Here is a 27,680-nt window from a genome sequence, read left to right as displayed (position 1 = left end):
AGATGTAAATCAATGGAGACAGACATAAATCCACACACGTATGACCATCTGATCTCTGATGAGTTAGAAAACACAATAGAAAAAAAATATTTTCAGCAGATGATACTGGTATATATGGATGCCTGCACATAATAAAAATAGATCCATTATTGTTACCTGCACAAAATCAGGTCCAAGTAGACCAGAGATATCAATATAAAACCAGACACACTGAATTTTATTGAAAGGAAAGTAAGGAAAAAGCTTGAATTAATTAACACAGAGGTCAATTTTCTAAAGTAGGACAGTAGTAGAGTTGGCACTAACATCGACAATTAAAAAACAGGACCCAGCAAGGCAGCAGCAAGAGGCTGCGGCTGCAGCAGCCCATCCATCCAGTGGAGAGGGCCGCACCCACCAAACCAAGGCGACATGGACAAGGCAGGTCCTATGCCCACTACTACTGGCCACCACCTGCAAGCTGGGCTGCATGTAGAGGAGTTGCAGCACTTTTTAACCACACTGAAGCCCCATTAGACCTGTGCGTCCTGCCAGCCAGTTATGAGAGGCACTCTGCCATCTTGGCTCCCAGACTCCAGAGAGAACTGACAGAGCCAGGTATGCAGACACAGTCCGAGGCTAACATTGTTTGGGTTTAAGCCTGGGAGGCTTTTGCCTGCACAAAGGTCCTGGGCAGCTAGGTGGGCTGTCTGTGTGCCTACCCGGCCAGGGCGTTGTTTGCCCTGAAGACTGTCCAGCACTTGCAGAGGTGTGTGGCCATCTTGGCTATTAGACGCCAGAGCGATCTTAGGGACAGAGCCAGCTATGAGGACATAGCCCGAGGCGAACATCGCTTGGGTCTAAACCTGTTAGGCTTTTGCCTTCACCTAAGCCCTGGGCAGCTCGGTGAGCCATCTGTGTGCCAACCCAGCTAGGAGGTCGTTCGCCCTGCAGACTGCCCATCACTTGCAGGGGCGTACCTTGACATCTAGGCTACTTAACAGAACCAGTTAGCAGGCATAGCCTGAAGCAAACATCACTTGGACCTAAGCCTGTCAGGCTTTTACTTGGACTCAGGGCTGGGGCAGCTAGGCAGGCCATTTGTTCACCAAACTGGTTGGAGGATCTTTTGCCCTGCAGAGGGATCAGCACTTAGAAAAGGTCCCTGCAGCATCTGTCATCATCACTCTCTAAAGGAGCAAAGGGGCAATACCAGGTTCACAGAGACAACTTAGGCCAGGTCACACTAGCGCTCCAAGGGCACACAGGAGGAGGGCAGCACATCAGCAATCTGTGCCAGGGGAAACCCAGTCATCCAGAGGTGCTGAAATAGCCTTACAGGCTCACAGGGTTTCAAACACCAGCCAGTGAACAGAACAACTAATGCCAGAGATAACAAGATGGCAAAAGGCAAATGTAGGAACATTACTAACAGAAATCTAGGAAGTATGGCAGCATCTGAACCCAATTCACCAACAACAGCAAGACCTGGATAGCTGAACACACGAGAAAAACAAGATTTAGATTTAAAAGCACAGGTCATGATGCTCCTAGAGGAACACAAAAAGGACATAAATAAATCTCTTAAAGAAATACAAGGGAACATGAGTAAGTTAGAAGCCCTTACAATGGAAACACAAAAATCACTTAAAGAAATTAAAGAGAATAGGGGTCAACAGATAGAAGCCAATAAAGAGGAAATGCAAAAATCACTTAAAGAAATGCAGGAGAAAATGAGTGAACAGGCAGAAGTCATGAAAGAGGAAACAAAAAAAAAAAATCTCTTAAAGAATTAAAGGAAAACACAAACAAATGATGGAACTGAGCAAAAGCATCCTGGATCTAAAAACAGAAGTAGAAACAACTAAGAAATCACAAAGAGAGACAACTTTGGAGATAGAAAGCCTTGGGAAGTAATCAGGGGCCATAGATGCAAATATCAGCAACAGAATACAAGAAATGGAAGAAAGAATCTCAGATGCCGAGGATACCATAGAAACCATTGACTCCACAGTCAAAGAAATGCAAAATGCAAAAAGCTTTTAACCCAAAACATCCAGGAAATCTGGGACACAATGAGAAGAGCAAATCTAAGGATTATAGGTACAGATGTGAGTGAAGATCTAAAACTGAAAGGGCCAGCAAATATCTTCAACAAAATTATGGAAGAAAATTTCCTGAACCTAAAGAGAGAGATGCCCATGAATATACAAGAAGCCTACACAACTCCAAACAGACTGTACCACAGCAGAAATACTTCCTGTCACATAACAATAAAAACCCTAAATGTACTAAACAAAGAAAGAATATTAAAAGCTGTAAGAGAAAAAAGCCAAGTAACATATAAAGGAAGACCTATCAGAATTACACCAGACTTCTCACAAGGGACCAGGAAAACTAGAAGATCCTGGGCAGATCTCATGTAGACTCTAAGAGAACACAAATGCCAGCCAATACTACTATATCCAGAAAAAAAAATCATCATAGGTGGAGAAAACCAGGATATTCCATGACAAAACCAAATTTACACAATATCTTTCCACAAACCCAGCCCTACAAAGGATAATAGGGGGGAAAACTCCAATACAAGGATAGAAACTATACCCTGGAAAAAGCAAGATAGTAACCTCCTTTCATCAAACCTAAAGAAGATAACCACTCAAATATGAAAAAACATAAAAAATGACAGGAAGCAATAATCACTATTCCTTAATATCTCTTAACATCAATGGACTCAATTCCCCAATAAAAAGACATAGACTAACAGACTGGATACATAAACAGAACCCTACATTTTGCTGCATACAGGAAACACACCTCAGTGTCAAAGACAAAAACTACCTTAGAGTAAAAGACTGGAAGACAATTTTATAAGCAAATGTTCTCAGGAAACGAGCCAGAGTAGCCATTCTCATATCAGATAAAATTGACTTTTAACCTAAAGTCATCAAAAGAGACAGGGAAGGACACTTCTTACTGGCCAAAGGAAAAATCCACCAAGAATAACTCTCAATTCTGAACATCTACACTCCAAATGCAAGGGCACCCTCCTTCGTACAAGAAACTCGACTAAAGCTCAAAGCACACATTGCACCCAACACTCCACTCTCCTCAAAGAACCGATCAGGAAAACAGAAATTAAACAGGGACACAGTGAAACTAATTGAAGCTTTGGAACAACTGGATTTTAACAGATATTTATAGAACATTTCATCCTAAAGCAAAAGAAATATATCTTTTTCTGAGCACCTCATGGTACCTTCTCCAAAATCGACCATATAATTGGTCATACGATAGAACTCAAGAAATATAAGAAGACTGAAATAGTCCCATGCCTCCTATCAAATCACTGTGGAGTAAGAGTGGTCTTCAATAGCAACAAAAACAACAGAAAGCCTACAAAGACATGGAGGCTGAACAATACTCTACTTAATGATACTTTGGCCAAAGAAGAAATAAAGAAAGAAATCAATGACTTTTTAGAATTTAATGAAAATGAAGGCACAACATACCCAAATCTATGGGACACAATGAAAGCAGTGCTAAGAGGAAAACTCTTAGCCCTGAGTGCCTTCAAAAAGAAACAGGAGAGAGCATACACTAGAAGCTTAACTGAACACCTGAAAGCTCTGGAACAAAAAGAAGCTAATTCACCCAGGAGGAGTAGAATACAGGGAATCATCAGACTCAGGGCTGAAATCAATCAAGTAGAAACAAAGAGAACCATACAAAGAATCAACAAAACCAGGAGCTGGTTCTTTGAGAAAATCAACAAGATAGATAAACCCTTAGCCAGACTGACCAAAGGGCATAGAGACAGTATAAAAATTAACAAAATTAGAAATGAAAAGGGTGATATAACAAAAGAAACTGAGGAAATTCAAAAAACATCAGATCTTACTCAAAAGCCTATACTCAACTAGAGAATCTGGATGAAATGGACAATTTCGTAGACAGATACCAAATACCAAAATTAAATCACGATCAAATAGATCATTTAAATAGTCCCATAACCCCTAAGGAAATAAAAGGGGTCATAGAAAGTCTTCCGACCAAAAAAAGCACAGGACCAGATGGTTTCAGTGAAGAATTCTATCAGACCCTCAAAGAAGACCTAACACCAATACTCTTCAAACTATTCCACAAAATAGAAACAGAAGGAACACTACCCAATTCCTTCTACAAATTCATAATTAAGCTGATATCAAAACCACACAAAGGTCCAACTAAGAAAGAGAACTTCAGACTAATTTCCCTTATGAACATTGATGCAAAAATACTCAATAAAATTCTTGCCCACCGAATCCAACAACACATCAAAATGATCATTCCCCATGATCAAGTAGGCTTCATCCCAGGGACACAGGGATGGTTCAATATACGGAAATCCATCAATGCTATCCACTACATAAACAAACTCAAAGAAAAAAACCACATAATAATTTCATTAGATGCTGAAAAAGCATTTGACAAAATTCAGCATCCTTTCATGCTTAAAGTCTTGGAAAGAACAGGATTCAAGGCCCATACCTAAACATAGTAATAGCAATATACAGCAAACCAGTAGCCAACATCAAACTAAATGGAGAGAAACTTGAAGCAATCCCACTAAAATCAGGGACTAGACAAGGCTGCCGCCTCTCTACTTATCTTTTCAATGTTGTACTTGAGGTACTAGCTTGAGCAATTAGACAACATAAGGAAGTCAAAGGGATACAAATTGGAAAGGAAGAAGTCAAACTATCATTATTTGCAGATGATATGATAGTATAATTAAGTGACCCAAAAAACTCCACCAGAGAACTCCTACAGCTGATAAACAACTTCAGCAAATTGGCAGGTTATAAAATCCACTCAAGCAAATCAGTAGCCTTCCTATACTCAAACGATAAGCAGGCTGACAAAGAAATTAGGGAACTGACACCCTTCACAAAAACCACTAACAATATAAAGCACCTTGGTGTCACTCTGACCAAACAAGTGAAAGATCTGTATGACAAGAACTTCAAGTTTCCGAAGAAGGAAATGGAAGAAAACCTCAGAAATTGGAAAAATCTGCTATGCTCATGGATTGGCAGGGTTAATATAGTTAAAATGGCCATCTTGCCAAAAGCAATATACAGATTCAGCACAATACCCATCAAAATCCCAACTCAGTTCTTCATAGAGTTAGAAAGAGCAATTCTCAAATTCATCTGGAATAACAAAAAAAAAACCCAGGAGAATTAAAACTTTTCTCAACAACAAAAAAATTCTGGGAGAATCAGTACCTGGACCTCAAGTAATAATACAGACGAATAGTGTTAAAAACTGCATGGTATTGGTAAGGTGCCTGGCAGGCAGATCAATGGAATAGGATTGAAGATCCAGAAATGAACCCACACACTCATGGTCACTTTATCTTTGACAAAGGAGCTGAAAATATCCAGTGGAAAAAAGATAGCCTTTTCAACAAATGTTGCTGGTTCAAGTGGAGGTCAGCATGCAGAAGAATTTGAATTGATCCATTCTTATATCCTTGTACTAAGTTCAACTCCAAGTGGATCAAGGACCTCCACATAAAACCAGACACACTGAAGCTAATAGAAAAGAAACTGGGAAAGACCCTTGAAGACATGGTCACAGGAGAAAAGTTTCTGAACAGAACACCAATAGCTTATGCTCTAAGATCAAGAATTGACAAATGGGACCTCATAAAATTACAAAGTTTCTGTAAGGCAAAGGACACCATCAAAAGGACAAATCAGCAACCAACAAATTGGGAAAAGATCTTCATCAACCCTACATCTGACAGAGGGCTAATATCCAAAGACACTCAAAGAACTCAAAGAACTCAAGAAGGTAGACCCCAGAAAATGAAATAACCCTTTTAAAAATGGGGTACAGAACTAAACAAAGAATTTTCACCTGAACTTCAGATGGCTGAGAAGCATCTTAAAAAATGTTCAACATCTTTTAGTTATTAGGGAAATGCAAATCAAAACAACCCTGAGATTTCACCTCACACCAGTCAGAATAGCTAAGATCAAAAACTCAGTAGAAAACAGGTACTGGCAAGGATGTGGGGAAAGAGGAACACTCCTCTACTGCTGGTGGGGTTGCAAATTGGTACAATCACTGTGCAAATTAGTCTCGCGGTTCCTCAGAAAACTGGGCATGTCACTTCTGAAAGATCCCACTATACCACTCCTGGGTATATACCCAGAGGATTCTCCAGCATGTAATATGGATACATGTTCCACTATGTTCATAGCAGCCCTGTTTATAATAGCCAGAAGCTGGAAAGAACCTAGGTATACCTCAACTGAGGAATGGATGCAAAACATGTGGTATATATACACAATGGAATACTATTCTGCCATTAGAAATAATGAATTCATGGAATTCTTAGACAAATGGAGGAGGAGTGGCCCCTGTTTCTGGAAAGTCTTAGTGCAGCAGTATAGGGCAATACCAGAACAGGGAATTGGGAAGGGGGGATGGGGTATTGGGAGGAGGGAAGAGGGCTTATTGGGCTTTCATGGAGTCGGGAGCTAGGAAAGGGGAAATCATTTGAAATGTAAATAAAAAATATATCAAATGAAAAAAACAAAAAAACAAACAAACAAGCCCCATGAACTGAATATCTTTAAACACTGTCAAAATGTACCAGTCTGTCTGGTACAAAGTTGAGCAGTACTCTGAGGAAGGAGTGAGGATGATCTCAGTAAAGACAGAAAAGAAGACTCAGAGATAAAGGTTAGAGATCAGGAGAGCTGTCCAGTTAGTGCTATGAGTTTAGCTCCCTTAGGTTTTTCATAATTTACAGTAGGATGGGAAACAAAGTCATAAACCATCAGAGATAATGGTTGATGTACATTCAATATTTGTGCCCATCCCATTTCTTTCCTCAAGATTAACAGAACATTCACTCCTCCCTGTGCTTCAAGTGTAGCCCTTCTCTTTTTTTGATTTTTTTCTTAATTTTTATTAGATATATTCTTCATTTACATTCCATATGTTATGCCGTTCCCTGGTTTCCCGCCAAAATTCTCATAACCCATCTTCCCTCCCCCTGTCCAATCAACCCTCTCCTGCTTCCCTGTCCCAGCATTCCCCTACTGTGGCAGTGTAGCCCTTCTTATCAGTCCATGTGTTTGCAGTCTAGGAAATCTGTCAGTAGACTCTGGTGTGATTTGACTCTGCCTAACAGCCAGGATTTCATAGAAGCAGCCAAATGGCCCCCAGTACAATGAGGACAAAACAGTAGTGTGTAATCTGAGGATGGGCTTTCACCAACTCTATGCCTTATAGAGAGCTCATATCCAAAATATATAAAGAACTCTAGAAATTAAACACCAATCCAATTAAAAATGGATTTACACATTTAAACAGAGAATTCACATCGGAAGAATATGGCACTGATGAAACTTAAAGAGATGTTCAACATCTTTAGCCATCATGGTATTGCAAATAAAAACCACTGTGAAGTTCTCCCTTAAGCTTGTCAGAATAGCTGGGATCAATAACACAAGTGATAGTTTGTACTGGTGAGGATGTGAAGCAGGGGAACACCCCTCCATTGTTAGTGGGAATAAAAACTCATACATCCACTGTGGAAATCAGTATGATCATTTCTCAGAAAACTGAGAATTTATTTACCTTCCAACTCAGTTATACCGCTCTTGGATATTTACCCAAAAGACAACCCATTTTACAATAATGACTATTCCCCAACTATGTTCATAGCAGCTTCATTTATAATATACAGAACTTGGAAATAACCTAGATGTTCATGTGCTGAAGAATGGATTAAGAAAATGTGGTTTTATATATACAATACAGTATTACTAGGTTGTTATCAAAAATGATATAAAATTTGCAGGCAAATTGATGGAATTAGAAAATACCATCCTGAGTAAAGTAACCCAGATGTTGAAAGGCAAACATGTAGCCACTTACAAGTAAATGAGCTTTTAGTTAAAGGATATTCACACTGCAATCCAGAGACCCAACAAGACCCTGAATCAAGAAGGGTTATAGAGGAGAAGCATGGCTATGCCTTAGAAAAGGAAATAGTTTCTGTAGCAGGGTGAGAGGCTGGTAGGAATGGGACCAGGAGGTCAAGTGGAGAGAGAGAGATGGAGTGATGAAAGGAGAGGGTATGGAGAGAGGCAATGGGAATAGTTGAGCATTTAGAGAGCAATTAGAAACAATGCAGTTTAAATTTCCTGGAACCACTAATAATAAACCTAGAGAGGACTCCTAGTATCAGAGGATGTGCAGCCTGATCCAGACATGTGTAACCAGGTAATGCTTCCAGCGATGGGTCTGGAACACCAATCCTAGCCCAAAAGTCTTATCTGTCTTGCCTGCAAGGCGTGCTGGGGCAATGGTGATTCAGGGTTTGTGTGGGTTTGACAGCTATGGCTGGTCTAACTTTGAGGTCCAAGCCAGAAGAGGGACTAGATGCTTGAATCTACTTTCATGGATAATCAGGAACTGGAATCTGGAGGGCTCAGGGACCTAGGGAAGAACCAAACAAGACTGTCAGAATTGACAGCATTTGCCTGCTTACTAAAACTTTTTCTTCTTACTTAATTACATTGTCCAACCTTGATATAAGGCTTTATGCCTCAACTTATTGCAACTTGTTGCTCTATGTTTCCATGATAGCTCTGAGAGACTTGCCCTTTATTCATGTGAAGTGGAGGATAAGTCATTCTGCAGAGACGGGGAGTGTGTGTGTGTGTGTGTGTGTGTGTGATGAGTTGGGTGGAGGGGATGGAGGGAAGGATACAGTCCAGATGCATTGTATAAGAGAAGAACAAAGAAAAAAGAAAAAAAATCAGTCACTTTCCAGCTGCTAATTGAATACCATGCTTTCTCAGGCTTGATCCAAGAGAGTTGAGTTAGCAGTGTTGTGTCTTTCAAAGCCACAGACCTGAGTAGTCCACTGGGCTCTCTTGTACTCATGCCATCATGATGGGCATAGTACTGACTGCAAAGAGGAAGGAGGGACCTTTTGGTATATGAGCAACACTACTATTATTCTCCCTTTGATGGCATGGTAGTAATTTAGTCAATTTATTTATATTTTTCAACTAAAATATACATACTGTTTTATGTGTACCCACGGTTGTCCCTTTCGCAACAAATTAGATTCCTCTACTCTCAAATTCAAAATAAATGGAATCAACTGGTGTGCAATATTTAATTATTTAATTAATGTTTTAAATTATGAAGCACAATTTATACCATGGACAGCAGTGGGACATAACAGAAACAGCTCTGAAGTCAATACAAATATGAACTCTAGGGAAGAGCGTGGGATGAGCTTCCCAATGAATTGTAATTAGCAATAAAAAACAAACAAGCAAGCAAATGCTCCATAGTTCAGGCAACTGGGAATTAGCCCACAGAAATACACTAAGTATCAAAAATCTGTTTTACAAAGCTTCCATAGTATTCATTCAAAAGTATTTTTACAACCAAAATTTAAAAGCAAAATAATTAGTGGTTTAGTGGTTTTCTAGCTTTAGGGGAATGTTTAAAGTGGCAGAGAAAGCAAATGAAGCTCTAAGAGAGGAAGCTGCTCCAGTCAAGATGGCTCAGTTGGTAAAGTATGTGCTGTGCAATTCAAGGGCATAAGGTTGGTTCTGGAGATCCAATATAGAAAGGCTGGCAGCTGGCCTATAAACCCAGTTCTGGGAATGGTAGGACAACAGAAAAGTAGGCCCTGATATTTATTAGTAAGCCAAACTAGCTAGCATGGTCAATTTGACAAACTAAGAACTTGGCCACAAAATCCTGCTTTAAAAATATGGAAAACACATATTTCTTATGTTATCAAGAACAACAAGCAGATATCAGGGAAACTATCCTCTCACCTTCATTCTCAATAGCGCAAATAAAACATGTGCACCACATAGATGCATGCACAAAACACATACCACACTAATAAGTACAAGCACGTCATACCTCTCCAACACACACCTCAATGGAGGAAGCTTCTGGATCTTGGTCTGATAAATCTGTTTAGCATTTTAGATGCAATCTGACTACTATAGACATTTAAAATTTCGTAGAAATAAAAGTAGAATTTAATCAGAAAATGGAAATGCCATGGCCATTATTGGATTATGCTAGTTTCAATTCTGATGGGTAATATTTTCAGATTTTGACATTGCTTTTACAGTTGGGAGATGTTGGAAAAACTACTCTGAGCTACTTCTACTTTGTTTCTTAGTATGTATGTATTTCAATAAAACTTTAAAAGCAAAATAAAACAATTTACCTTTTAGTTAAAGAGTCATAAGAGCCTAACCAAAAACTAATGTTGCTTTTAGAATTGCAATGAGACTTTGATCACATTTTTGAACACTTATTTTTAGAAGTAATTGCTTTTAGAAGTGATCATAATTAACTCTATTTTGTTTTGCATGAGTTCAAATTATTTATTCATTTTTCCTTTAATTGAAAATAGGGTTTTTTTTCCCACATAATGTATTCTGATTGTAGTTTCCCCTTCCCCTACTCCTCCCTGTTTCTGCATATCTGGACTCACAGCCTTTCTGTCTTTCATTAGAAAACAAGCAGGTTTATAGTAATAAATACTTTAATACCATATTATATTATTAGAAACAAAATATAAGATGAAACTAAAACCAAGTGATTTATTATGATGTAGTGTCAGCTTTTGCAGATATCTAGGCTTGAGAAGGTGTGTGTTGGCCTAAATGTCCTGTTAGAATCTAAAATACAAACAATAGTTCTCACACATGGTAGGAGATTAACAATATGTTACTTGCTTGTCTTTAGCCTCTAATGCCTCTGTTGCTCAGCATGACCCTGAAGTGCCTGCCTCCACTTCCTAGGTGCAACAATTCAGAGTGCACAGTTGATCTTAACTTGACAATTAATAAACAGACTTCAATTTGGTATGAAGCACTAGCTCTTTTGCCTCCTATATCTATATACATTTTGGTAATACCTGCTTTTGGTTCTTCTTTAAATCTCAAAGTTTATTCTTTTCTTCATTCTAGAATTCTCAGACTCTAATTCCTAAAATAGTTGTACCTAGAAGACCCTGTTATAGATCTTTCTATATAAATCCAAGAATTTCATCAAATCCCAGTAGAGAAATACATAATTTATTGTCAGAAAAGCAATATCTAGCAAACAGTGCAAATATTGTTTTTCAGTTGGAATTTTAACAGAGATAGGAGAACTCCATATATATTTCAGCAGTGTTTAAAAGCAATACATAAATGATATAAAAGTTTAAAGTCTCTCTGAAAAAAAAAGGCATTTCCCTTATTTTTTATTCTTTGATTATTTAGTGGTTTTTTTACATGGTCAACCCACCTATTCAATAATTTATTATTACTTAAATCTTGAATATAAACCATATTCACTAGGAAATATTGCTTATATGAAATGCTCTCCTAAATGTTAAGATTTGGATGGTATGTTAAACTTTTAGATTTTTAAAAAAAATATTTAATTATCATGTATCTATCTATCTATCTATCTATCTATGTATTTATTAATTTTTGTATATGAGTAGTGTATGTGTATGTATGTGGAGTATGTCCATACTTGGTATCCATTTAGGCTAGAAAGGTATATTGCCTATAGTTTCTGGGAACCAAATATGGGTCCTTTGCAAGTGCAACAAGTGCTCTCAGCTGCTCAGCCAATCCTTCAGACCTTGCTTTAGATATTTAAGGTAGCAATACGATTTATTCATTAAAAGTATAGGATAATGTGCATCATTATAGAATAAATAAGATATTTTTGTGGAAAGAAAAGGTGAAAAATGTTTTGAGGAAAGCAGGTTTTGCAATTTTTTTTTAAATATTAGTAAATGAAGATTGGGTGTGGACAATGTAGTCATTTAAATGACTCATATACTGGTAATAAAAGCAAACCTTTAAGAAACAATAGCTATTTTATGTTAGGTGGCTGTCATTGTGAAACAAAAGTTCCTCACAGAAAATTGATGTCCAAGTAAAAGCATGATGATTTTTAGAGCTGGGAATAATGTTTCGTTATTGTATATTTTCTTTTTGTAATAGAAGAATATTGTCACACAAGATAATATGATCCATATGAAGCAGGTGGTTAAGAAGCAAATAAATTACCAGCAGATTTCTAATTATAATGCACTCTTAGTCTTTGATGATAAACAACAGATGTGTGTTTACGAAAATACATTATAGTAGAATCAGGTCAATAGAGTCTAAATGAACAAGGCTTAATTTATCTGTACTTTCTTTTGGATTCAAGGGGATGGCCTATTTAAAAGAGACACTATATAATGCAACATGAGTTCAAAGGAAATTAATTTAAATGAGCTAATCGATTATCATTTTCTTCAGTTGTCTAAATAGAAAAGGAAGTATTTCAGAATGCAAACTGACACAAGGAAAGTAACTGATCAGCATTTTATTGTAAAGATATGAAGGAATATTCTAGAACAATAGAGGACTCAGTGCAATTCTCTATCTTTTGCTTTTTATTTTTACATATATTTGTTGTGTTTGTGTGTGAGTTTGTGTGTGTGCGGGAGTGTTCAGACATATGTAAGACATGATGGGTTTGTGGCCATAAGAGGACAATTTTTAGAAGTTGATTCATTCCTTTTACCATGTAGATGCCAAAAATAGAATGCAGATTATATGGCTCAGTAGCAGGTATCTTTATCCAACTGTAACATTTCATTGGTCTGTCTGTTTTTAAATATAGTTTCTATATTGAAGGTGTTCACTATTTGCTTGCACTTATCTCTAAAAATTAGAGATATTTATTTGCAATATTGTTGTATGTTTAAAGGGTTATTGAATGAAAAATCACATTTGCTTTTATGGGAAAAATGTTAACAGAAAATTCAACAAGTTTCAGTTAGAAAAATATACCCAAGAGAAAATTATAATACAAAAAAGGCTTTAGTCTGGGCATCAGGAATTGCTTTAACTTAAAGATTTTAAATGAAATATAAACTAGAAGGAAGGTGCAAAATACTTCTCTTTGCATCAAGGATCTAGCACCTTGGAGCTCTCCAGAAAAAATACATTCCCCTAGTATATTCACTGTGATGTGCTTAAAGATTCAGTCAACATACAGAAAACTACTTAACTCAGAATATCATTCTTAAGAAACGATAATTGAGAAGAGCAGAAAAAGAGCATACTCAATATTACATGCTAGTAGGAAAGTTTGTATGAAAACACTAAAGAAATCATTTCTCTAAAATTCATATTTTCACAAACTTGTGGTGCCAAGTGTATCTGGCAGATACCTCTACTGGTCTTGACTGGTTATTGGCAGCTTGTGAGATTTAAGCATTTCCACACTAATAATCATATCCATTTATGCTATTCTGACCACGGAGGCTGACCCTCTTTTTTTTAATTGAATATCATCTTTATTTACATTGCCAATGGTAAAACCTTTTTTGATTTTCCCCGTCCCCAAAGACCCCCAACCCCTCCTCCAACCCCCTCCCTCCACATATATGCCCCTCCACCCAACTCACTCCCACGTCCCCCCTTGATTTCTCTTTGTTGGGGCATCTATTGAGCCTTTACCACTCCTCCCACTGATGCCTGAGAAGACATTCCTCTGCCACATTTTTGGCTGGAACCATGTGTACCCCTTTGTTGATGGTTTAGTGCCTGGGAGTCCTGGGGCATCTGGGTGGCAGAAATCATTGTTCTTCCCATGGGGCTGTAAACCCTTTCAGCTGCTCCGAACCACCCTCCTGTTCCTCCATTGGGGACCCCACACCCAGCCCAATGGTTGGCTGCTAGCATCTGCTGCTTTATTTGTAAAGCTCTGGGAGGTCCCCTCCAGAGACACCCATGGCATGCCCCTTTGGGAATACATTTCTTTTCGAACATAGCAGTGTCAGAGTTTGGTTACTGTTTATAGGATGAATCCCCAAGAAGGACAGTCTCTGGGTGGACTTTACTTCAGTCTTAATTCCTCACATTGTCTCCCTCGTTGTTCCTGTGAATATTTTGTTCCCTTTCTCAGAGGAACCAAAGCACCTTCACTTAAGTCCTCCTTCTTCTTGAGCTTCCTGTGCTGGGTGAATTGTAACTTGTTTATTTTGAGCTTTTGGGTTAACATCTGCTTATTATGAGTGCATACCATATGAGTTCTTTTGTGATTGGGTTACCTCACTCAGGATGACACTTTCTAGTTCCATTCATTTGCCTAAGAATTTCATGAATTCATTGTTTTTAATAGCTGAATAGTACTCCATTGTGTATATATACCACTGCTTCTCTATACATTCCTCTGTTGAAGGACATCTGGGTTCTTTCCAGCTTCTGGCTATTATAAATAATGCTGCTATGAATGTAGAGGAGCAAGTGTTCTTATTACATGTGAGCATCTTCTGGGTATATGCCCAGGAGTAGTATTTCTTGGTCCTCAGGAAATACTATGTCTAATTTTCGGAGGAATCACCAAACTGATTTCCAGAGTGGTTTTACCATGAAGCTGACACTTTAAGAGCTACTCACTGACTGGCTCTGCTGCTGTCACCCCTGTGCTCTGTATCATCTGGCTGCTATGAAGCCTGATTGCTAGCCTCTGTTGTTGAATTTAGGGAGAGCTCCTGTGTCTCTGCTGCATGTAGATCCAGTCCTTCAATGAAGCCACCGCTGTTTCTTCAAAAATGGCAAACACAACATCAGATTCTCTTATTTCTCTCCCATCAGAACCAATCTCAATGTGAACTATCACAGCTTGGAGTGGAGAGAACTCATAAATATCATTCTCCATTGCTTTTTAGGGCAGCCCTCCTCTCATGTGGAAGAATGGCCTGTGGTGCTCGGCATTGTGAACTTTCTGTGGTCATAAGTTCCTGAGAGACATTAGATGATGTCATAGCCAAAACCAAGGTCACTGTGTTCTTCATAGTTCCAAGAGTCTGCACTATAAACATCAGACTTGATCATATCCAGGACTGGCTGTTTCATAATGCCAAAGTACCTCTGGGCTATGCCAGGTCAGTCATAGAACCCAGTTCTCTACAAATACACAATGCACAGAGGTGAATCAGAATATGACCTAACTTCTTCCTGACTGCTCTTGAAGACTTCAACATGCCTGTGCCCTATTCTAGTCTTGTTCTTACCTAGAAATTTTTTGCCTCAAAATTGTGATGCAAAATGAATGAAAGCCTCCCCTTTAATGTTACCTTCAAAGTCAATAGGTGATGTGATGCTATTTGGTACTGTTTCCAGCCCTAAGAAGTACCAAATGATTTCTTCCTTTGGGAATCCAAATGGGAGTCCCTGAGTCCTCACAAAGCATTCATTGTTACTGTTGGCACTGATTGAATCAATGTAATTCAAGACCCAGTCTATGTTGGTTCTTAAAGACTTGGCCTCCTCAATAAACCAATCTCTGTCCTTCGTCGATCCAATTTTATATCCTCTTCTGAATCAAGTTCCACACAAGCCTCACCACTCTACCTGCCTTTTTATTATAAATGAAATAAACACATGTGATCCGATCATGAGTTGTCTAGTCAGACAGGCAATTTTATATCTCTTCAGTTAAGCAAGATCACGGTGGGCCACAAAGTTTGACCACACAGTCTTCACCTCCCTCCAGGAACTGCTTCCTAGGCACTTGACAGGGTTGTTGTCACACAAACTTGGCAATGTTTTTGTTGTTTAAAGTACCACTACAGATGCCTTATGTAGAAAGGACTTATGAAAGATAAATGTTTTCCATAGAAGAAGGCACAAGGAAGCTATATTCTTAATAATCAACAGAGCCTATGAACCTCAACTTCTGACACTTTAAAAAATCTAGAGGGATCCTGGGAAAATAAAGGTGCATCTTCATTTAGTTCTCAACCTTCAGGAAAACTAGGCAGAGTTCACAAATGACAGAATTAAGTTGGACACTAAAATACATTCTGTAATGAAGTTGATGCCCTTAAGAAGTGGGCATTTTGGCAGCAGCAGTGGCAGCAGCAGCAGCAGCAGTGGCTGGTCCAGAGGAAGGGCCATCAGCAGTAGAACCAAGCGGACAGGGTCCAGGCAGACCCTGCGACCACTACCACTGGCCATCACTGGCCAGCCAGGCTGCGAGCAGTGGAGGATTTATGGCGCCTTTCACCACACAGAAGCCACATCAGAACTCTGCCTCCCGCCAGTCACATACGAGGCCTCCATATTGGTTCTCGGTCGCCAGAGAAATCAGAATGAGGTACGCAAATATAACCTGAGACCAACATCGTGGGGGTCTAAGCCCGACGGGCGTTGGCCTGCACCCAGGCACTGGGCTGATCGGGGGGCGGGGGGGGGCACCAGGGTTCAAACCCGGCCAGGAAGTTTTGTTCCCAGGGCCGGCGCACGTGCCACCACAATTTTGCCTAAGGGAAGCCAGAGAGACCTAGCAGGCAAAACCAAACCGGCTAACAGGCATAGCCCGAGGCAGACATAGCAGGGGTCTCAGACGGTAAGGCCCTGGACTGCTCCCAGGTCCTTGGCTGCTCGGTGGGCCATCTGTGTGACGACCCAGCCAGGAGGTTGTTTGCCCGGGCCGGTGTGCACCGCCACCATTTTGTCTACAGGAAGCCAGAGAGACTAGCAGACAAAACCAAACCAGCTAACAGGCATAGCCCGAGGCGGACATAGCAGGGGTCTCAGACGGTCAGGCCCTGGACTGCCCCCAGGCCCTGGGCTACTCGGTGGGCCATCTGTGTGCTGACCTGGCCAAGAGGTTGTTTATCCGGGCCGGTTTGCGCACCACCTCCATTTTGCCTACAGGAAGCCAGAGAGACCTAGCAGGCAAAACCAAACCAGCTAACAGGCATAGCCCGAGGCGGACATAGCAGGGGTCTCAGACGGTCAGACCCTGGACTGCCCCCAGGCCCTGGGCTGCTCGGTGGGCCATCTGTGTGCTGACCCAGCCAGGAGGTGGTTAGCCCAGCAGACTCTCCCAGCACTCTCAGGGAGCGCGCACATGCCACCATCCTAGCCACCTGACAGAACCAATTAACACTCACAGCTGAGGGGAACTTTGCTCCGACATTGCCCTGACAGGCTTTTGCCTAGACTCAGGGACTGAGCAGCTAGGCTAGCCTTGTGTGCACCAACCCGGTTGGGAGTTCCGCTGCCCAGCAGAGAGATCAGCACGCAGAAAAGGTCCCTGTAGCATACAGCCTCAGCTCTCCCTGAAGGAGCAAACGGGCACCTTCTGGCTCACAGACACAATCTGGGGCAAAGAACACTAGGGCTGCAAGGGCACCCAAGAGGAGGAAAGCACATTAGCAATCTGCAACAGGGGAAACCCTGCCCTCCAGTGTTGCAGAAATAGCCCTAGAGCCTCTCAGGTGGCTGAAACACCAGCCAGAGACAAGACCAGTTAGCTCCAGAGAACAAGATGGCAAAGGGCAAACACAGGGACGCTACTAACAGAAATCTAGGCAATATGGCAGCATCTGAACCAAACTCTCCAACATCAGCAAGTCCTGGTTATGCCAACACACCAGAGAAACAAGATTTGGATTTAAAATCACTGTTCATGATGCTGCTAGAAGAACACAAAAAGGACATGAATGAATCTCTTAAAGAAATAAAGGGGAACATGAATAAACTAGAAACCCGTATAATGGAAACACAAAAAACACTTAAAGAAATGCAGGAGAATAAGGCCCAAGAGATAGAAGCCAATAAAGAAGAAAGGCAAAAAAAACCTTAAAGAAATGCAGGAGAACTTGAGTCAACAGGCAGAAGTCATGAAAGAGGAAACACAAAAATCTCTTAAAGAATTACAGGAAAACACAGACAAACAAATGATGGAACTGAGCAAAACCATCCTGGACCTAAAAACAGAAGTAGAAACAACTATGAAATCACAAAGGGAGACAAGTTTGGAGAAAGAAAACCTTGAGAAGAAATCAGGGGCCATAGATGCAAATATAAACAACAGAATACAAGAGATGGAAGAAAGAATCTCAGATGCCAAAGATACCATAGAAACCATTGACTCAACTGTCAAAGAAAAGGCAAAATGCAAAAAGCTTGTATCCCAGAACATCCAGGAAATCCAGGATACAATGAGAAGACCAAACCTAAGGATTATAGGTATAGATGAGAGTGAAGATTTACAACAGAAAGGGCCAGCACTATGGAAGAAAACTTTCCTAACTTAAAGAGAGAGATGCCTATGAATATATAAGAAGCCTACAGAACTCCAAACAGACTGGACCTGAGCAGAAATACCTCCCGTCACATAATAATCAAAACCCCAAATGCACTAAACAAAGAAAGAATATTAAAGGCAGTAAGAGAGAAAGGCCAAGTAACATATAAAGGAAGACCTATCAGAATCACACCAGACTTCTCGCCAGAGACCATGAAAGCTAGAAGATCCTGGGCAGATCTCATGCAGACTCTAAGAGAACACAAATGTCAGCCAAGACTACTATACCCAGCAAAACTCTCATTCACCATAGATGGAGAAACCAAGACATTCCATGACAAAACCAAATTTACACAATATCTTTCCACAAACCCAGCTCTGCAAAGAATAATAGGAGGAAAACTCCAATACATGGAGGGAAACTACACCCTGGAAAAGCAAGATAGTTACCTTCCTTCATCAAACCCAAAAGAAGATAACCACTCAAATATAAAAAGAACATCAAAAATGACAGGAAGTAATAATCACTATTCCCTAATATCTCTTAATATCAATGGTCTCAATTCCCCAATAAAAAGACGTAGACTAACAGACTGGATAAGGAAACAGGACCCTACAATTTGCTGTATACAGGAGACACACCTCAGTGTCAAAGATAAAATCTACCTCAGAGTAAAAGGCTGGAAGACAATCTTACAAGCCAATGGTCACAGAAAACGAGCAGGAGTAGCCATTCTAATATCAGATAAAATTGACTTTCAACCTAAAGTCATCAAAAGAGACACAGAAGGACACTTCTTGCTGGTCAAAGGAAAAATCCACCAAGAAGAACTTTCATTCTGAACATCTATGCGCCAAATGCAAAGGCACCCTCATTCATAAAAGAAACTTTACTAAAGCTCAAAGCAAACATTGCACCTAACACAATAATTGTGGGGGACTTCAACACTCCACTTTCCTCAATGGACCGATCGGGAAAACAGAAACTAAACAGGGACACAGTAAAACTAATTGAAGCTTTGGACCAATTGGATTTGACTGATATTTATAGAACATTTCACCCTAAAGCAAAAGAATATACCTTTTCTCAGCACCTCATGGAACCTTCTCCAAAATCGACCATATAATTGGACACAAGGCAGACCTCAACAAATATAAGATGATCGAAATAATCCCATGCCTCCTATCAGATCACTATGGTGTAAGAGTGATTTTCAATAGCAACAAAAACAACAGAAAGCCCACATACACATGGAGGCTGAAATATACTCTACTCAATGACACTTTGACCAAAGAAGAAATAAAGAAAGAAATCAGAGACTTTTTAGAATTTAATGAAAATCTAGGCACAACATACCCAAATCTTTGGGGCACAATGAAAGCAGGAAATGGGGAAGTGGGAAGGGGTGGGCGGGAGGACAGGGGAAGAGAACGGGGCTTACGGGACTTTCGGGGAGTGGGGGGCTAGAAAAGGGGAAATCATTTGAAATGTAAATAAATTATATCGAATAAAAAAATGAAAAAATAAAAAAACTAAAAAAAGAAAAATGGAATCATGAAATTTACAGGCAAATGAATGGAACTAGGAAAAAAATCATCTAAGGTAAGATAATATAGGCCAAGAAAGACAAATATGGCCTATATTCACTTATTAGTGTATATTAGCCACCAAGTAAATGATAATCATCTTACAATCTATAGACCAAGAGGACTTAGGTGAAGAGGAGGGCTATAGGGAAGAAGAATGGGTATGTTTGGGAAGGGGAATGGAATTGATTTTGAGGTAGTCTTGGGCAGGTGCGGGCAGGAGCAGGAGGAATCAGTTGTTGAAGAAAGCAGGAATGGAAGGAAAGAGTATATGTATAAATAGCTATAACTGAGGGATGGCTGTTTGGAAGTGGTGTGGAAACCTAGTGTAATAGATACTTCCTGAAATATATGATGATGATCCTAATGAGAATTCCTAGTAATGGGTATACAGTATAAGAAGGCCATCTCCTAGAGACAGCCAATGCTCCCCAGTGTCTGGACTGGGTTGAATTTGATTAAGTTGTTGGTCAAGGAGTGTCATGCAGATTCCCTAAACTAGCCAGACCAAAGCTAGGACAGAAGGTTGCTCTCTAAAAACTGACAACCAGGCCCCATTTCAGAGCAAAACATCCTCACACTTCATTGGACATGGAGTTGTCAAACTTGTGCTTGCTTGAAGTCTTCACCTGTACCTTCTAATCTCTTTGTAGTGGGAAGGAACTCTGTATGCTACCAAAAAAGATGTGGACAGCAACATGGGTACCAGTCCTTTGACTTACAATCTGTCCTGTCTGCAACATACCCTGGGGTAGAAGTGCCACAGAATTTGTTGGAGGAGCCAACTAATTTCTGACACTGATTGAATGGACAGGAACTAGACACTGAATATCATAGAGATCCAAGGTAGAACCCATCATGACACATGAAAATAAATGAGTGAATGAATGAATAAATGAAAGAACAAAACTTCTTAAATAAATAAATAAATTATTCTTAATGACATTCTGTTATACTTATAGATTGGTTTCTTGTCTAGTCAACATCAGAGAGGCTTTCTCTGGCAGCAGATGGAAGATACAGAGACTCACAGCCAGACATTTGGAGAGAATGTCTGATGTGGAGGTCTCCATCAAATCCCTCCCCTAAGAACATAGGAAATTCTGTATAAGAGTGGGAGAAAAGACTGTAGAGGATACCATGAGAACATGCTCTACTGAATATACTAAACAGAACTCACATGGATTCACAGAGGCTGAAGCATCAAGTATAGAGCATGTAAAGGTCTGTACCAGGTCCTGCATCAGATATATATCTTGTAACTGTTAGCTTTGTGCTTTTATAGGATTCCAACTTGTTGTAACAGAGTTGTGTTTGACATTTTTGTTTGGTCCTGGGGCTCTTTTTCTTCTGTTGGATTTCTTTGTTCAGTTTCTGTATGTGGGTTTTTTGCCTTGCCTTATTGTATTTTGTTTTGTCTTGCTAGGTTGTTGCCTCTTAGAATCCTGCTCTTTTGAAGGGCTTCCACTCTATTGACAGGAGACAGAAGGGGAGAAAGAGAAGCACAGAGTTAGTGGTTTGGTGGTGGAGCTTGGAGTAGTAGAGGGAAGGGAAGCTATTCTTGGGATGTATTGTATAAGAAAAGATTTCATTTTCAATAAAACAAGAAAAATAAATTAATACATAATATATTTGCAGCTCCTATATATGGGTTACTCCTTTCTTTCTAACACTTTCCATATAATGTAATTTCATCCTGGTGTGCTATGCAATAGAAAAAAATGTGTTAAAATTTCAGAGGCTTCAATATATTCTCTTATTTTTGTCATTTTAATGGATTTTGAGGGACTACATTGCTGATGTCTTAATACTTTCTGTTTAATTGATTGAATTAATCATTACTAAATTTTTAACTTGATCACAGTTTTAGAAAAATTTTGCATTTTTCAAAATAATATATTGTTCATGTGAAGTTCGATAACTTACTGAATCCTTTTCATTTATTCATATCAATATGAAGTTATTATATTTATTTAGTTTCAGTGCCTTCAAAAATACCAAAAACCATATTTGATAGAACCTGTTTGCTCTCTAAGAAATTATACTATAAATTGATATTTTATAGGGCTTAATTCCATTGAATCACAACTACAACATTGAGAAAGGACCACTAGCAACTATGTTAGATGTTTTTATACTTTCAATAAGTTAAGGGATTCAAAGAGATATTAGAGCTCAGATCATAGAAATTCATAGTATGTAATTATATGTACTTTATATATATATATATATATATATATATATGCTATATAAATATAAACTAAATATAGAACTTAACATTACCTGGAATTTATTGAAAAGTCAGATAAGGTAAAAAACAAACAGGCATAATTTTTATGTTGACTATCAGGAAACAACAGAGGGGCATCTCTGTGACGTCAGTTGGCAAAGTTAATATTTTCAAGGAGCATAGTGTGGGACCTCAATTATCAAAATGAAGGAAAGAAGCACACGACTCTTGAAATACTCTAAAATATCTGTTCTCTGGTCTTTCTAGGTGTAAAAATGAAAACGCATGAACAATATCAAATAGCAAGACAACACCTCTTCTCATGCACATTGATGCATTTTAGGAATCATTGAGAAGTGTCTCAAAATACAATTGATGACTGAAGATGATGATAAGACTTTATTCAGCTCAGTTATACATACATCAGCCTCCATGTTTGCATTATCTATGCAAGTAAAATCTTTAAAATACAGCTTTGCGATGTGTGTGTGTCTATCTCTGTTTCTCTGTCTCTGTGAGTGTGTGTGTGTGTGTGTGTGTAGGTAAGAACAAGCATGCACATATATGCATATAATCTTTGCTGCATGGAAATTAGTAGTTAGGAGTTTGGTGTTTCCGTCACTGAGCTGCTGGGCCACTGATTCCTTATCATCCACCTGGATCCCTTTCCTTATGGCTTAGCTTTAGGATTTACACTGCTTTTATATTTTACAATATCATAATATTTCACAATAATCCATGGACATGAATTCAAGTCTTTATGTTTAATTAGCAAGTTCTTTACACACTGATTCATTTCTCCAGAATTGAATTCACCTCTTTCCTAATTTTAGGAGCAATAAAAGTTGTTTGTGGGACAATTTTTATTTAGCTTTAACTTGGGAAACATTAAATGATGGAATCTTTGTTTCATAAATCAATTATATAGAGCTACTCAATTCTTGAAAAACATTTAACTTTCTACAAGCTTGGAAAAAGCAGTAGTAATAAGACAATACTCAATTATATTCATTATACTTTCTTTTATATTCTAATGAAAATTGAAACATGGCATTGTAAAGATTATCTAGGATAGTACACGGTATTTAATAAAGACAAAAACAATTCCCTTTTAAAACTCTTCCTTAACTTTGGAAGTCTATTCACATTTATAAATCTGTGGTCTTATTTTTTGAGATGATGACTAGCAAATGTTTATTTAAACCTTGGACTATTTACAAACACATCACACAGTTTTAGATGACTTTCAAAGCTGCACAAGTCAAAGCATCAACTTTATGCTTTTGAAATACACTCATTTATGTGTGTGTATTTGTGTGTGTGTGTGTATGTGTGTGTGGGTGTGTGTGTTTGTGTGCCACACAGAATGCTTATAGAAGTCACAGGGATTGCTATTCTACCATTGCTACTCTCCTCCAGACCATGTACATTTCAGAACATGAACACAGATTGTCAGGTTTCATGGCAACTCCTTTAAAAATACTGGAAAACAGATGGCGGGGGGCAAGTTGGAGGGAGGTGGGACTGTGTTGGGTAGAGGGGCATATACATCAAGTCAGAGGGTAGTAGGAGGGGTATGGAATCGTTGGGGAGGGGGGCTTTTGGGAGGGGGAAATTGGGAAAGGTTTTACCATTGGCAATGTAAATAAAGAAGATACTCAATAAAAAAAAAATACTGGGCCATCTAGTCAGCCCCATTTTTTGCTTTTAGAGCACAGTGGCCACTGATGCATCTGTCCCTTTAGACGCTTTGCACCCAGATTTCATATGACAGGTTGTGAGCAAGTTTTCTTCACACTTGTCTTATGCTGTGGTTTATTCTATATACTCAGTGGATCCTTATCATATGGACTTCTTAAGATGGATGTCAGAACAGGAAGCAGATGAGTAGCATACTTCAAGCTTAGAATGTGTAACCTCATGCTGGAAAATTATGTAAAACCATCAATTTATCCCACAGTAAGCACTAATATCAGAACGAAAGCATAATTTTAAGCAAAAATTTATTGATGAATTGATTAACTAATTGTAGTTAAAAACAGGAGTGATTCAAGCCAGTGACTGCATCACAGAAAGCTTACCCTATACAAGGTAGAGATACATAAAGGTTCCATTGTGTAAGTATCCTGAATACTTGCAGAAGGCTCACACCATGGGCAAGTCTCCTCTCCAGCACTCATTTGTTCCTTATCTAGCCTCAATTTGTTGCAAGCCGATCAGGTTTGATTGTTTTCTGAGTCTTGTTAGCTTCCTTTCTCCCACCAGAGGCTTATTTCAGAGAATTGTAATTAACAACATGTTCAGAGATGTTGCTGTGTCAGGAGCACACTTTTTTTAAAAGCTATAAGCTCCTGGTTAATCAGAATGGTTTACCAATTGTTCATGTTTCTGATCATTCTTACAATTACATAGCAGTTGCTCTGTTAAACTACATGCTGATCCTTTTAACAGGTCAAACAAAGCATTACAAGGACATTACAGAGAATATTTAATATCATAGTAATAAAATACATAGCTATATGAATTCTAAAATAATGTTAAATTAAATGTTCATTTTTTACGTTATTTAAACAATGAAAGAATAGACTTGTAACAGTTCAATTATGTTAAGTCTTGTCTGTTTAGACCTATAGAAGATACCACTAAATTACATAATGTTCAATATTGATCTTGCAAGGAATCTAGTGATAAAATTAAAAGATACATTCTCTATAGACTACAGAAGAATGTTAAATCTTGTGCATATTTAGTAAGCAACTCTCTCAGTCTATGGAAAGATTACCTATTCTTTATAGGATTGTTCAAATTTGATACATGACAAATAGGAGCTCTTTTTCTTAAGAATATTCCTAAGTTAAAATGTAGTTCATTGAGAGAACTATGCATCTAGGGTGGGTGTAATGCAGTAGGATCATTGTTGTTACCTCTCTTTCTAGAATGCCTCAGCATGTTTGGGCCTAATGGATTCTTTATTAAAGAACAATATTTTTGCTGTATTATTATTATTATTATTGTTATTAATTATTCCATTTGTTACATCTCAAATGATATCTCACTTCCCAGTTACCCCTCCACCAACCGGCCATCCTACCCCTGCCTTCCACTCTCCCCTTTGCCAGTATGGGGGTACTCCCACACCCACACACTCTCTCCACCTTACTACACCAGCATCTCTCTATGCTGCAGCCATTCCAGCATCTTCATATATTTTGAGGCATACTGCAGATCCCAGTAACAGAAACAAATTGAGAAGACCAAAGCAGAGGATAACAATGATAAAAGTCAGATCATGATGCTGGCAAATAAAAAAGGGAACATGAACATATGAATAGAAAGGAGGAGTGACTCACTGACCCAATGAAGGCCAGAGGTACACTGGCAAAAGGACAACCACTGTAGCATACAATGCTGAGAACCTAGATCTCTGCAAGCACGATGCTGCTGAAACATCACCCTCATTCTTCACCCTGTACACAAATACACATAAAATCAGATCAAAGGCTCATTGTTAGACCTGACACAATGACACAACTATGTCTTGCCATGGAATTTTTGAATGTGACTTCAAACCTCACAAGAAATGAGAATAAAAGCTGTGTGTGTGTGTGTGTGTGTGTGTCTGTCTGTCTGTCTGTCTGTCTGTCTGTCTATGTCACAGGTGAAATGCTGGAGTGATTCACATCAAACAAAAAAGCTTCTGCCCAGGAGACATGAAAAAAAAAAAAAAAAACTAAGCAAAGCCCTCTTCAAAAAAAAAAAAAAACAGAACTATAGAAAACATGCCAACAAATGGTGCAATTAAAATTAGAAAATGTTCTGATTAGATCTTGTATTTTCTTTTAAAATTATTTTATTGTTTATGTATAGATGATTTGCCTCTGCATATATATATACTTACCACTTGCATGACTATGGTCCAAGAGGGCCAAAGGAAGCTTCAGAAAAACTTACAGATACTTGGAAGCTGCTATGTAAATATTGGGAATTCAATCTGGGATCTCCTGAAAAGTTACATATGACCCTAAACACTGAGTCATCTCTTCAGCACATAATGAGATTTTCTTTCCTTTCCTTTCCCATTCTTCCTTCCCTTCCATTCTTCTCTCTTTATTCTTCCCTTCCTTCCTTCCTTCCTTCCTTCCTTCCTTCCTTCCTTCCTTCACTTCATCCTCCCTTCCATTCATTTTTTTCCATTTTATTTTATTTTATATTTTATTTTATTTTTTGAGACAGAGATTTTCAACACAATCTTGGCTCTCCTGGAACTCACTGTATAAACCAAGATGGTGTACAACTCACAGAGATCCATCTGCCTCTGACCACTTAATCCTAGGATTAAAGGGTTATGTTACTATTCCTGGATAGAGTTTTATCTTGAAAAAAAGATGCAAGAAAGTTTTTCATATAACCTAGATGTGCTTATCATTAGCTCTAAGGAAACAGAGGTAAGACTACGAATAGATAACATTTCATCCCAAACTGAGTGCTTAATATAAATACCAAAGTCAAATAGTAAACACTGTGCTGAACAACTAGGTATTTAGAGCACTTTCTAGTTTTAAAGGGGACCATACATTAACTCCCGAACACACAACTGGCAAATCTAGCCTGTATCTTTAATCCCAGAGCATGTGATACACTTTTCTGACCTCTGCTGGAACCTGTGATTGGGGGGGGGGTACATAAACAGACCCATAATTATAGACATAACTTAAAATATAATACAGAATGCTAATAAAGGTGTGAGCAAATGAACTCATATACTGCTGATAGTAATTCAAATTATCAGCACTGACATTATGGAAAAGTTTGTAAGTTGCTCAAAAACCTAAAAGTAGATCTGGGACAAGATCCAACTATGTAACTTCTGGGCATGTAGCCAAAAGAAATGAAATCATGACAAAGATATCATATAAGTCCATTATTTATAATTCCTAAGACATAGACTCTGTAGAAACCCATTTGTAAATGAATAAAGAAAACTTGGAGATTATACAAAAATTCATTCAGTCTCATACATGCAGAGTAATGGATAGAATTATAGAATTAAACTGCTTTGTGCTAAGATAAATAAACTATGCTTAGAAATACAAATAATATTTAGTTACTCTCTTTCATAAACAAATATTGAAAGTAAATAAATCTTGAGCATATATGTGGTACAGGGAAGTTAGTTATGACTAGCGCACTTTCTATGGGCAATATTATTTAATCATTTAACATGTCATTCAAAAATACCACTGTAACCTTTTGTTCATTATACTAATGACAGGAAACACAAGAGATATTATAAGAACAAAAGTATCAAATCAAATCTTTATGTGATAATTGTATATACGGCACAAGAACCATGATTTAGAGAAAGTGTTTTCAACTAGAATTAGTTTTCTATGTCTGTGAAATGTTTAAATATTAGATCTTTTATTATTTTTTATCAAAACTTAAAATTATTCTAACAGTATATGAAAAATGACTTTAATTTGGCAAATATTTTTAAATAAGTTCTGTGGTATAAGGAACTTAGAAAATTTCAATTTAATTTTGTTTACCAAAATTGATGTGATTTTTTACTTCAATCTACTTATCATTTCTAGTACTTAAAGCATAGATAAAATAAAAGTAGTTAAAATAATTTTAATTATTTAAGTTAACAAAGTGCATTAACTTCTCAAAAATGTATTAAGGAATAATATCCTTGTAATATTCAATATCAGAAACAATGCCATTG

At 38.3% G+C, this 27,680-nt stretch overlaps 1 pseudogene; it reads right to left on the bottom strand.

The window, feature by feature from the left end:
• Window positions 1-14,484: 14,484 nt before the first annotated feature.
• LOC127683704 (heterogeneous nuclear ribonucleoprotein F-like) overlaps window positions 14,485-27,680 on the bottom strand; it is a 97,283-nt pseudogene continuing 84,087 nt past the window's right edge.

The sequence above is a fragment of the Apodemus sylvaticus genome, chromosome 4 (genome assembly GCF_947179515.1).
Source record: "Apodemus sylvaticus chromosome 4, mApoSyl1.1, whole genome shotgun sequence".
NCBI classification, from domain to species: domain Eukaryota; kingdom Metazoa; phylum Chordata; class Mammalia; order Rodentia; family Muridae; genus Apodemus; species Apodemus sylvaticus.
The sequence above is the reverse complement of the archived record's forward strand: the minus strand, read 5'-3'. Positions and strand labels throughout refer to the sequence as shown.